This window comes from Monodelphis domestica, chromosome 3 (assembly GCF_027887165.1).
Source record: "Monodelphis domestica isolate mMonDom1 chromosome 3, mMonDom1.pri, whole genome shotgun sequence".
Classification (NCBI taxonomy): domain Eukaryota; kingdom Metazoa; phylum Chordata; class Mammalia; order Didelphimorphia; family Didelphidae; genus Monodelphis; species Monodelphis domestica.
The window spans coordinates 457,592,251-457,601,373 of NC_077229.1; the positions used below are offsets into that span (position 1 = coordinate 457,592,251).

Here is a 9,123-nt window from a genome sequence, read left to right on the forward strand (position 1 = left end):
GATAAGTTTCAATTTGAATTCTTCCAGAGCTTGTGGACAATTTCCATTTCTTTTTGGAAAGTTTTGACTTTGTTTGAATTTCTTCCTCTACTTTCTCTGTAGCCTGGGTTATCCCTCCATAAAGATTTTCCAGGGTCAATGCCTTCTTCCTGTTTTTCTTGGAGGGAGTTTGTTGGTCCTGGGCACAATTATCCATCCCTATAGTGGTTTTGCCTTGCCTTGTTAGTCAGAAATCTGAGTGAGATGGGCAGGTTCTCTGTTTATGGAGTTAAGGAGCAAGGTTTTTGCCTGAGGCAAGCTCTCAAATCTCTGCAGCCTCCACTGTTTGGGAGAGTGCCCACAGTCTGTGCTTCCCAGTGTACCATGGTTTCTGATGTAACTGCTCTTAGGGGTAGGTCCCCGGTGGTCCTAGTCAGCTCCCAAGGACCTAGAGGTGCCCTTTGCTCACTCTAGAGGTGCCCCTTGCTCACTTGCTGATTCTAATGTGTGCTGGCTCTGACTCTGGCTCCATAGGTATTTTGGGGGAGGCTCATGTTTGGGTGGGAGCTTTTTCACCCTCTTAGTGTGGAAATGCCCAGACCACATATACCTTCAATGCTGTGCCCTACTGTAGAGTTCCTCCGTTCTTCTGAAAATGTTTTTTATGTTCTTTTGAGGTAGTCTATTTTGGTGGGTGCTGGGGAGAGAATGTGTCCCGCATCTAGACTTCCGCCACGCTTACCCGCAAGCCCTATTAGAGTATGAGTTTCTTGAAAGCAGGAATTATTACATTTTGTCATTTCTCTTCAGCACCAACATGAAGGGCTAATAAATTTTTATTGAATCCAAGTGAGAACTGTATTTACTACCATTAGTGTGATAAGAGCAATATATCCTAACCCCTGCACCTATGCAAATTAGTTTTTTTTCTTTAAAAGTTATAAAGTCATTCCTTGAAACTTGGTTATCTTAGAGAACTAAATGTCAAGAGGACTGATGTTACCTCTTTGTCACTCACCAGAAGGAATACCAACCACAATCCATTTTGATGCCTGGCTGCTGGATCATCATGTATAACTCAGGTAAGTGATTTTCATTCAGTCAAATCACTTGAGATATCCTCAGTGTTTTCATGTTTGGTATCTTTCTCCTCTTATGGATAAATATATCTTTTTTAAAAGTTTTGAATGACTTAAAAGTATCTCATTTTGTTCCAATATTGAGATTATGCTACCAGGAGGCTAAACTGAGTCTAAAGGCAGCTAGGTGGTGCAATGGATAGAGTGGATAGAGACTGGGTCAAAAAGACCCATCTTCCTAAGTTCAAATCCAGCCTTAAATACATACAAGCTGTGTGACCCTAGGCAAGTCACTTTACCCTGTTGGCTTCAGTTTCCTCATCTTTTAAAATGAGTTGGAGAAGGAAATGGCAAATCACTCCATTATCTTTGCCAAGAAAATCTAAATGGGGTCATGAAACTCTACATGACTTAAAAGTGATTGAACAAACTGAGTCTGGCCTAGCATAGCACAGCTTTTGTTTAGAGGACTCCACAATATTGGCTTGTTTTGCTTCTGTACACTCCTTTTATGCCTTTGATATAATATATACAGTGCCAGAGCTGTTGTAGTGTGTCTTTTTGGGGAAGTAGAGAGGGGTTCTGGTTTTTATATGGTCTGCAGAATGGTTTTCTTAGTCTTACTTGATTTAGGGGTGCTCAGTAGCCAGAAACTATATACTCTTAAAAACTAAAACCCAAAGTGCAAATTGCTTTTAATAAAACAGGCTATTTATGTTTCACCCCTTACTTTCGCTGAAGAATCTTTGTTTCTACAATAGCTCTCCTTTGAGTAAGTTACCTTATAAAAAGAAAGAACTGTGGAAAAACATGCCTCCTTCTTGGCAAGAAGGGGTTTGATTAGAGCTGCAAAATCAGCCATTTGGTGACAGACATGGTCCATGTGTTCAAATCAAATCAATCAGTAACTATTTATTTAGCACCTGCTATGGTGCCAGGCATTATGGTAGACCATAGGGATCCAAATTGAGTGAATGAATGAATGGATAGTAATAATAATAATATATCAACAATGAACAATATAATAATAACCCATCCTTTCAAGGAGCTAACATTCTAACAGGGCAGACAAATGCATATTTAATAATGTGCAGAATAAATATAAAGGTATTAAATACAAGGTACGAAGGAGAGAGGATACTAGAAATTGCAGGAATAGTAAAGACTTCATGTAGAAGTTGGTAACTTGAACTGCTTAAATAAAGGGGGCTACCTAGACCAAGGTGAGTAGGGGGTACATTCCTCATTATTACCCTTTGATGAGAAAGTGCGGCTTAGAATTCCAAAACCTCCATTTAAAGAGGGAGATCAGCTTAGAACTCTCCTCATTTTTCAGTGGGCTGCATTACTTTGGGATTTTTCTGACATCTCCACCATGACCCAATCTCTCCTATTTAAGTTTCCTTGTATGTGTGTGGTCTTCCCTCATTATATGGTAAGCTACTCAAGGGTAGGAAGCATCTTTCTTTTTTTACATTTGCATCCCAAACCCTTTAGCATAGTTCCTGGCACATAGTAGGTAATTAATAAACATTTATTAGCTGAATGATTCCAGCACTATGGGATAGAGATTACAAAGAAAGAAGAGGGAAAAGAGGTTGTTGAATGGAACAAGGAGATGGGCACTTTGACAGAATTGTAGAGTGTGGGAGAGGAAGTAATATTCAATGAGGCTGGAAGAATAGGTTGAGGGAAGGTTGTGAAGGGCTTTGGAAACTTAATGAGGAGTTCATATTTTATCCTAGAGGCAATAGGAAGCCATGGATTATTTTGGGTAGGGATATGACATTTTGCTGGATATATGAAAAAGAAAAATAATTTTGGAAGCTGTGTGGAAAATGAATTGGAGTGGCTAAGACACTAGGGGCAAAGGGAACAAATTAATTCACTAGACTAGCAATAGTCTAGGTCAGGGGTTGAGAAACTATCCTAGGATCAAGAGTCAAATCCTGTCCTCTGCCTATTTTTGTCCATTTGCAAACTAAGAATGATTTTTACATTTTTGGATGTAATAAAAAATTATTTTGAAATGTAGAAGCCATTCTTAGCTCAAGGATGGTAAAACACAGGCCTCAGTCTGTTGACTCATAGTCTAAATGATGGGTGATAAACTAATGTGGGGGCTTCATAAATAGAAAGAATGAGTCAAATGTGAAAGTTGTTATCCATGTAGAAATGGCAAGATCCAGCTAATCTAATATGTAGGTGATGGAGAATGAAAAGTCCATAATAATATAGAATACACACATCTGGGATACCTGTGATGCCTTTAACAGAAATAAGGAAGTTTAGAAGAGGGTAGATTTGGGGAGGAAGATAAGTTCTTTTTTGAACATTTTAAATTTGAGATGCCTCCAATCTGAAATACTCAACAGGCATTTGGTAAGACTGAGGCTATGTATATGTACACATAGATAGATAGATAGATAGATAGATAGATAGATAGATATGAGGCATCTGATTAAGATCATAATTGAATGCATGGGAGTTAATTAGACTTCTGAGAAAATGTAGTGGTAGGGGAGGAAAGCCCAGAATAAAGGAACATCCACAGTTAGGGAACATGATATCAAAGATGAGTCAGCTAAGGAGATTGAGGAATGGTCAACAGGTTAGAAGGCAAAAATCTATAGAATAATGTCATGAAAGTTCAGAAAAGTGACAGTATCTTGGAAGAAAAGGTGACTACAAGGGTCAAATATATCACAGAGGTCAAGAAGTATAAAGACCAAAAAAGATCATAATATTTGGCAAATAAAAGATCCTTGGTAATTTTGGAAAAAAACAACAACAATTTAATAAGGAGATTATAAAACAAACTGGACAGGGTTGAGGAAGGAGAAAGGGAATGAATGCAATAAGCATAGATACCCCCCCCCCCCCAAGTTTTGCTAAGAAAGAGAAAAAGATAGGAAGATGATAGCTTGAGGGAATGGCATGTCTATTGAATTTTTTTTTAAGGAAAGAAAAGACTTGTTTAAAGAGAAAGAACAGATAGAGAGAAGGTTTAGAAGGGGAGGGAATGATTAAGGGAAAACAATCAATCTACTGGAGAAGATAACAAGGGAAAGAAGCAAGGGATCTTGGAGAGAGCAAGAAGAAGAGTCATGACTTTATCAGAGGCTTGGAAAAGTTGGAAAGATCAAGGGATAATGTCAAGAAATTTTGAAATAAAGAGAATGAGAGAAGCAGAAACTCACAGAATGGTCTCAATTTTCTCAGATAAAAAAAAAAGGTAAGTCAGCTGAAAGAGTATATATGTGGGTCGCCTTGTTTTTCTTGGCTGTTCTGTTGAAAATGGAGTATTCTATTAGGAGAGGGAGAGAGAATCATTAGAAAGTGACAGTGATGTAGGAGAAAAAAAGAATCAATTAAACTATTTTTTAGGGAAGGCCTTAAAGGAGAGAAGTGTTAACACTTTGGGCAATTGGTCCCTAAGAACTGAGCACAGCCTAACTCAGACTTATGCTCATAAGTGTTAAATTAACACTCATCTGATTTTATTTCATAGACCTAGAAGTCTCTGTACTTAAAAGAAAGATGTCAGACCACAGCACAGAAACCAATTATTCTAATAATTGAGATCTGAATTTAATTATAACAAGCAACTTTAACTTTAATTTTGTCTGTTTTTGTTTTAGGAGAAAAATTCTGGCCTTTGGGGGAAATGCATCTATAGAAAACTTTGTGAAAGTCCCAAATAATCCAAATCATCCCAAGAGAAATGAGAGATGAAACTTGAAGAGAACAACAGATGTAAAGTGAAACATATCCTTCAATATTTCCAAAACAGTTAATTTTCCATTATTGATGACAATAAAAATACAAGATTTTGATTTTAACACCTCAGTATGCAGTGTGCCATATGATAAATAGGAAGCGACAAGACAAATTAGGAAGACAGGAAGAGCAGATTTAAACAGAAGCAATTCATTCCAGAGTCCCTCCCTTTAAAAAGTGTAATGGGACTTTGATGTGTGCCTAGAACACTTAAATGGAATCATCCATGAGAGTGTCTTTAAAACGACTTTTGGGGGAGTAGAGAACTGGAACATGCATCTACGTTTTTGTCTTAGTCTACTAGCTGAATAGTTGAAATTATCAGTCTTTTAAAAAAAATGACCTGATCTCTGAAATGCCCAGGATTTTTGCTAGATTCACTCATACAAAGTTATTAGAGAAGTGGGGCCTGAGGGCTACTTCCTTCGTCTTTGGCCTCTGTTCATTCTTTTCCAACGTGCAGTCTTCAGTCTAGTTTTGAGCACCAGTTATTGGGATCTAGGAGTCCAGTTGTCCCAGAGGATATTATGGCCAATTCAATAGTATTGCTAACTGTGGACTTAAACTAGATCACACTAATGATATATAGGAAATGAGCTAAATTTTGAGTCTGATCTTTGCTGCCCCTCTCCCAAACAGTTGGTATGGGGGAATTATGCTCTTCCTACCAATGCATTAAGGGAAATGTTTGTATGTTTGTTCCTGTTTTATCTTTGAAGCATATATGCCTTTGTAAAAGCTATGTTAAATGGGTCAGGGGAATTGAGGTACTAGTGCCTGAACTTCTAAAATTTAGGAAACAACATTATGGGGAAAAGGATTGGAATTGGTGGCAGAAAAATTAATTCTTCAATTCTCTTTGAGTTCTAGGCAATGCAGGATGGGTGTGGGAAAGTGCTATAAAATGTAACAGGTCTAGCCCTCAGAAAGTATGGCCCTCAACATATATGTAAAAAAAAAAAATCTTAAGGGATCAGTTTTTTTTTTTTGAGATATTTGAGAGTTGGAAAGACTCAAAAGAATTTTTTCATTTAATTTAATTTTCCCCCAAATACATGCAAAAACAGTTTCCAACATTTTTCAAGGACTATTGAGTCTCAAATTCCATCCTTCCCTCCCTTCCCTGAAACCCCTTCACCTCCTTTGAGATGGTAAGCACTTTTATATAGACTTTACTTGTACAATTATGTAAAAATATTTTTCCATATTAAACCTTTTGTGGGAGGAAACTCAACTAAAAAGAACAATTAAGAAAATGAAAAAAGTTTTCTTTGGTCTAGATTCAGACTCAGTTCTTTTTCTTTGGAAGCAGATGGTATTTTTTTTTTAAATCATCGGTCCTTTGGAATAATTTTGGATCATTTTATTGCTGAGAATAGTCATTATTCACAGTTGTTCACTGTATAGTATTCCTCTCACTGTACATTGTTCTCCTGGTTCTGCTTATTCCAATCTGCTTCAGTTTGTGTAAGTCTTTCCAGGTTTCTTTAAGCTTCTCTTGCTTGCTTACAACACAATAGTATTCATTTACAATCATATACTATAACTTAACTATTCTCCAGTTGTTGGATATCTTCTCACTTTCCAATTTTTTTTGCCCCTCTAAAGAGAGCTGTTTTAAATATTTTTGTAGATGTAGGTCCTTCCTGTTGTTTTTTTTTTTAATCTCTGTGAGACAAACTTAGAAAAGGTATTACTGGGTCAAAGAGTATGCACTATTTTATAGCCTTTTGGGCATAGGTCCAAATTGCTCTCCAGGGTGGTTGGATCAGTCTATAACTACCCTAAAAGTGCATTAGTATCTTAATTTTCCTACATCTCCTCCAAGTTTAGTCATTTTTCTTTTTTTCTATCATAATAATCAATCTGATAGGTGTGGGGTGGTTCCTCAGAGTTGTTTTAATTTGCATTTTTCTAATTAATAGTGATTTAGATCATGTTTTGCATCATTATAGAGAGTTTTAATTACTCTGAGAACTGCCTGTTCATGTCTTTTGACCATTTATCAACTGGGGAATGACTTGTATTCTTAAACATTCAATTCATTTCTCTATGTATTTAAGAACTAAGGACTTTATTAGAGACTTGTAAAAAAGGTTTTTTGCACCATTATGATTACTGTGTATTAGTTTCCATTCTATTTCCTTCCTGTTTCTGACATCCACCACCCCCAATTTGCCCTCTTCTCTATCAACCCTACCCCCTTCTCTGATCCCCTTCCTACCTTACTTTCCTGTAGGATAAATTAATTTTCTATACTTAATTGACGGAGTATGTTCTTCCCTTTTTGAGCCAATTCTGATGAAAGTAGGATTCATACAATCTCCTCCCCACTTCTCCCATCTTTCCATCCATTGTGAATGCTCTTTCATATCTCTTTTATTTATGTGCAATAATTTGCCCTATTCTACTTCCCCCTTCCCCCTCCCCAATGTGTTCCTCTGACTCCCACCTTAATTTAATTTAATTTGATTTTTTATATCATCCCATCATATTTAACTCACACCCTCCACCTCTGTCTATATATACTCCTTTTAACTGTCCTAATAATTTCATTGGCACTACAAGAATTATCTCCTCTTGTAGTGATATAAACAGTTTAACTTTACTGAATATCTTTTGGTTTCTATTTTCCAGTTTGCTTTCTTATGATTCTCTAGAGTCTTATATTTGTGGATTAAAATTTCCATTCAGCTCTGGCCTTTTAATCAAGAATGTTTAAAAGTCCTCTATTTCATTGAATTCCTATTTTTTTCCCCTGAAGGATTATGCTCATTTTTGCTGGGTAAGTGATTCTTGATTGAAGTCCTAGCTCCTTTGACCTCTGGAATATCATATTCTAGCCCCTCTGATCCTTTAATGTATAACATATAATTATATGACACATATATAATTACATATTGTATATGTTTAAATCCTTACTTTCTATCTTGGAATCATTACTGAGTATTGGTTCCAAGACAAGAGCAGTAAAATTAGGAATTTGGAATTAAGTGACTTGCCCAGGGTCATGTAGCTAGGAAATGTTTGAGGCCCTATTTGAACCTAGGATCTCCCATCTCCAACTCTGGCTCTTTAACCACTGAGATTCCTTGTTGCCCCCTATATATGTTTAAAACAATAATCAAGTGAAATCAATAACAATTTATCATTTGTTCACTTTATCTTCTCCATAACAACCTTTAGAATGATCTACACACATAGCAAGGTAATCTTTGATAAAAATATGAAAATATGTCAAGGGAACAGTCAGTTTTTCCTGAATGATTTTTCTAAAGCTGACTGCATGTTTACTTTCATACAGCTGAAAGATACAGAGAATAAAAATCCTGCTATGTTTATTGCTGTTTGATTGTAAAAATAAATTTGACTAGGTGGTACAAAATGAAACCCTACAAGCTTACTTCTTATATAATGTCTCACATCAATATAAAATTCATTCCTAGATACAAGAGATAAAACAACTTTATTTAATGACCCTGATGGATGACATAATAAGCAAAAAAATAAAATAGAGGAATATTTGAAAATCAAAAGTGCTACTGTCATGGAAAATGGGTACTTTTCTTGTCCTCTGTGTCCTTCCTTCCTTCCCTCCTTCCTTCCTCCCTCCCTTCGTTCCTTCGTTCTTTCCTTCCTTCTGTCATTCCTTTCTTCTCTTCTTTTTTTTTCCTGGAAGAAAGAAGGAAAAGGACCAATGAGACTTCCCTCTATTGAACTCAGTCAGTTGGCTTTTGTGGGAAACAAGAAAACATACACTGGGATGGACAATCTCATCAATTGTTTGCCCTCAAGGAGCTTCTATTATTGCAACATTCTGGTTCCACTATGTAGTCAGATCAGTGAAATAGCTCAGAGCAAGACATGCTTGAGATGGAAAATAAAATAAAATAAATAAAAGTTTGTGGTTTTTTACATGGAGTATGCCTTCTGTTTTTATTGTCCTCCATCAGGCTGCACTTAATCTTAATCTTACATCCCATTAGTACTTTCTCATTGGCTCTCATCCAAACATCTATGTAGAGACAATTAGACTGGTCTTCATTAAGGGAAAATTCAATAAAAAGCTTCCCTTCTCAAAGGGCCACGTGAAAGCTGGCCATAAACTATTGAGTTATCATGAGAAATTGGTATGATGTGAATGATGTGTTTCCAGTACCACCTGGCAGCCAGGCTGCACCATAGTATCATCAATGTAGATTATAGGGCAGTTGCCTTTGTATTTTGGGGTGTGTGTGAGAGAGTACAAGGTGGATAGGAGATGAGAGCATAGAAGCCATATGCT

The 9,123-nt window shown here is 36.6% G+C and overlaps 1 long non-coding RNA gene across 1 annotated transcript; it reads left to right on the forward strand.

The window, feature by feature from the left end:
- Positions 1 to 915: 915 nt before the first annotated feature.
- Positions 916 to 8,258, forward strand: LOC130458512 (uncharacterized). The gene is made up of 2 exons (XR_008917881.1): positions 916 to 1,061; positions 4,700 to 8,258. It is a non-coding gene; the product is annotated as an uncharacterized LOC130458512 (long non-coding RNA).
- The last annotated feature ends 865 nt before the right edge of the window (positions 8,259 to 9,123 follow it).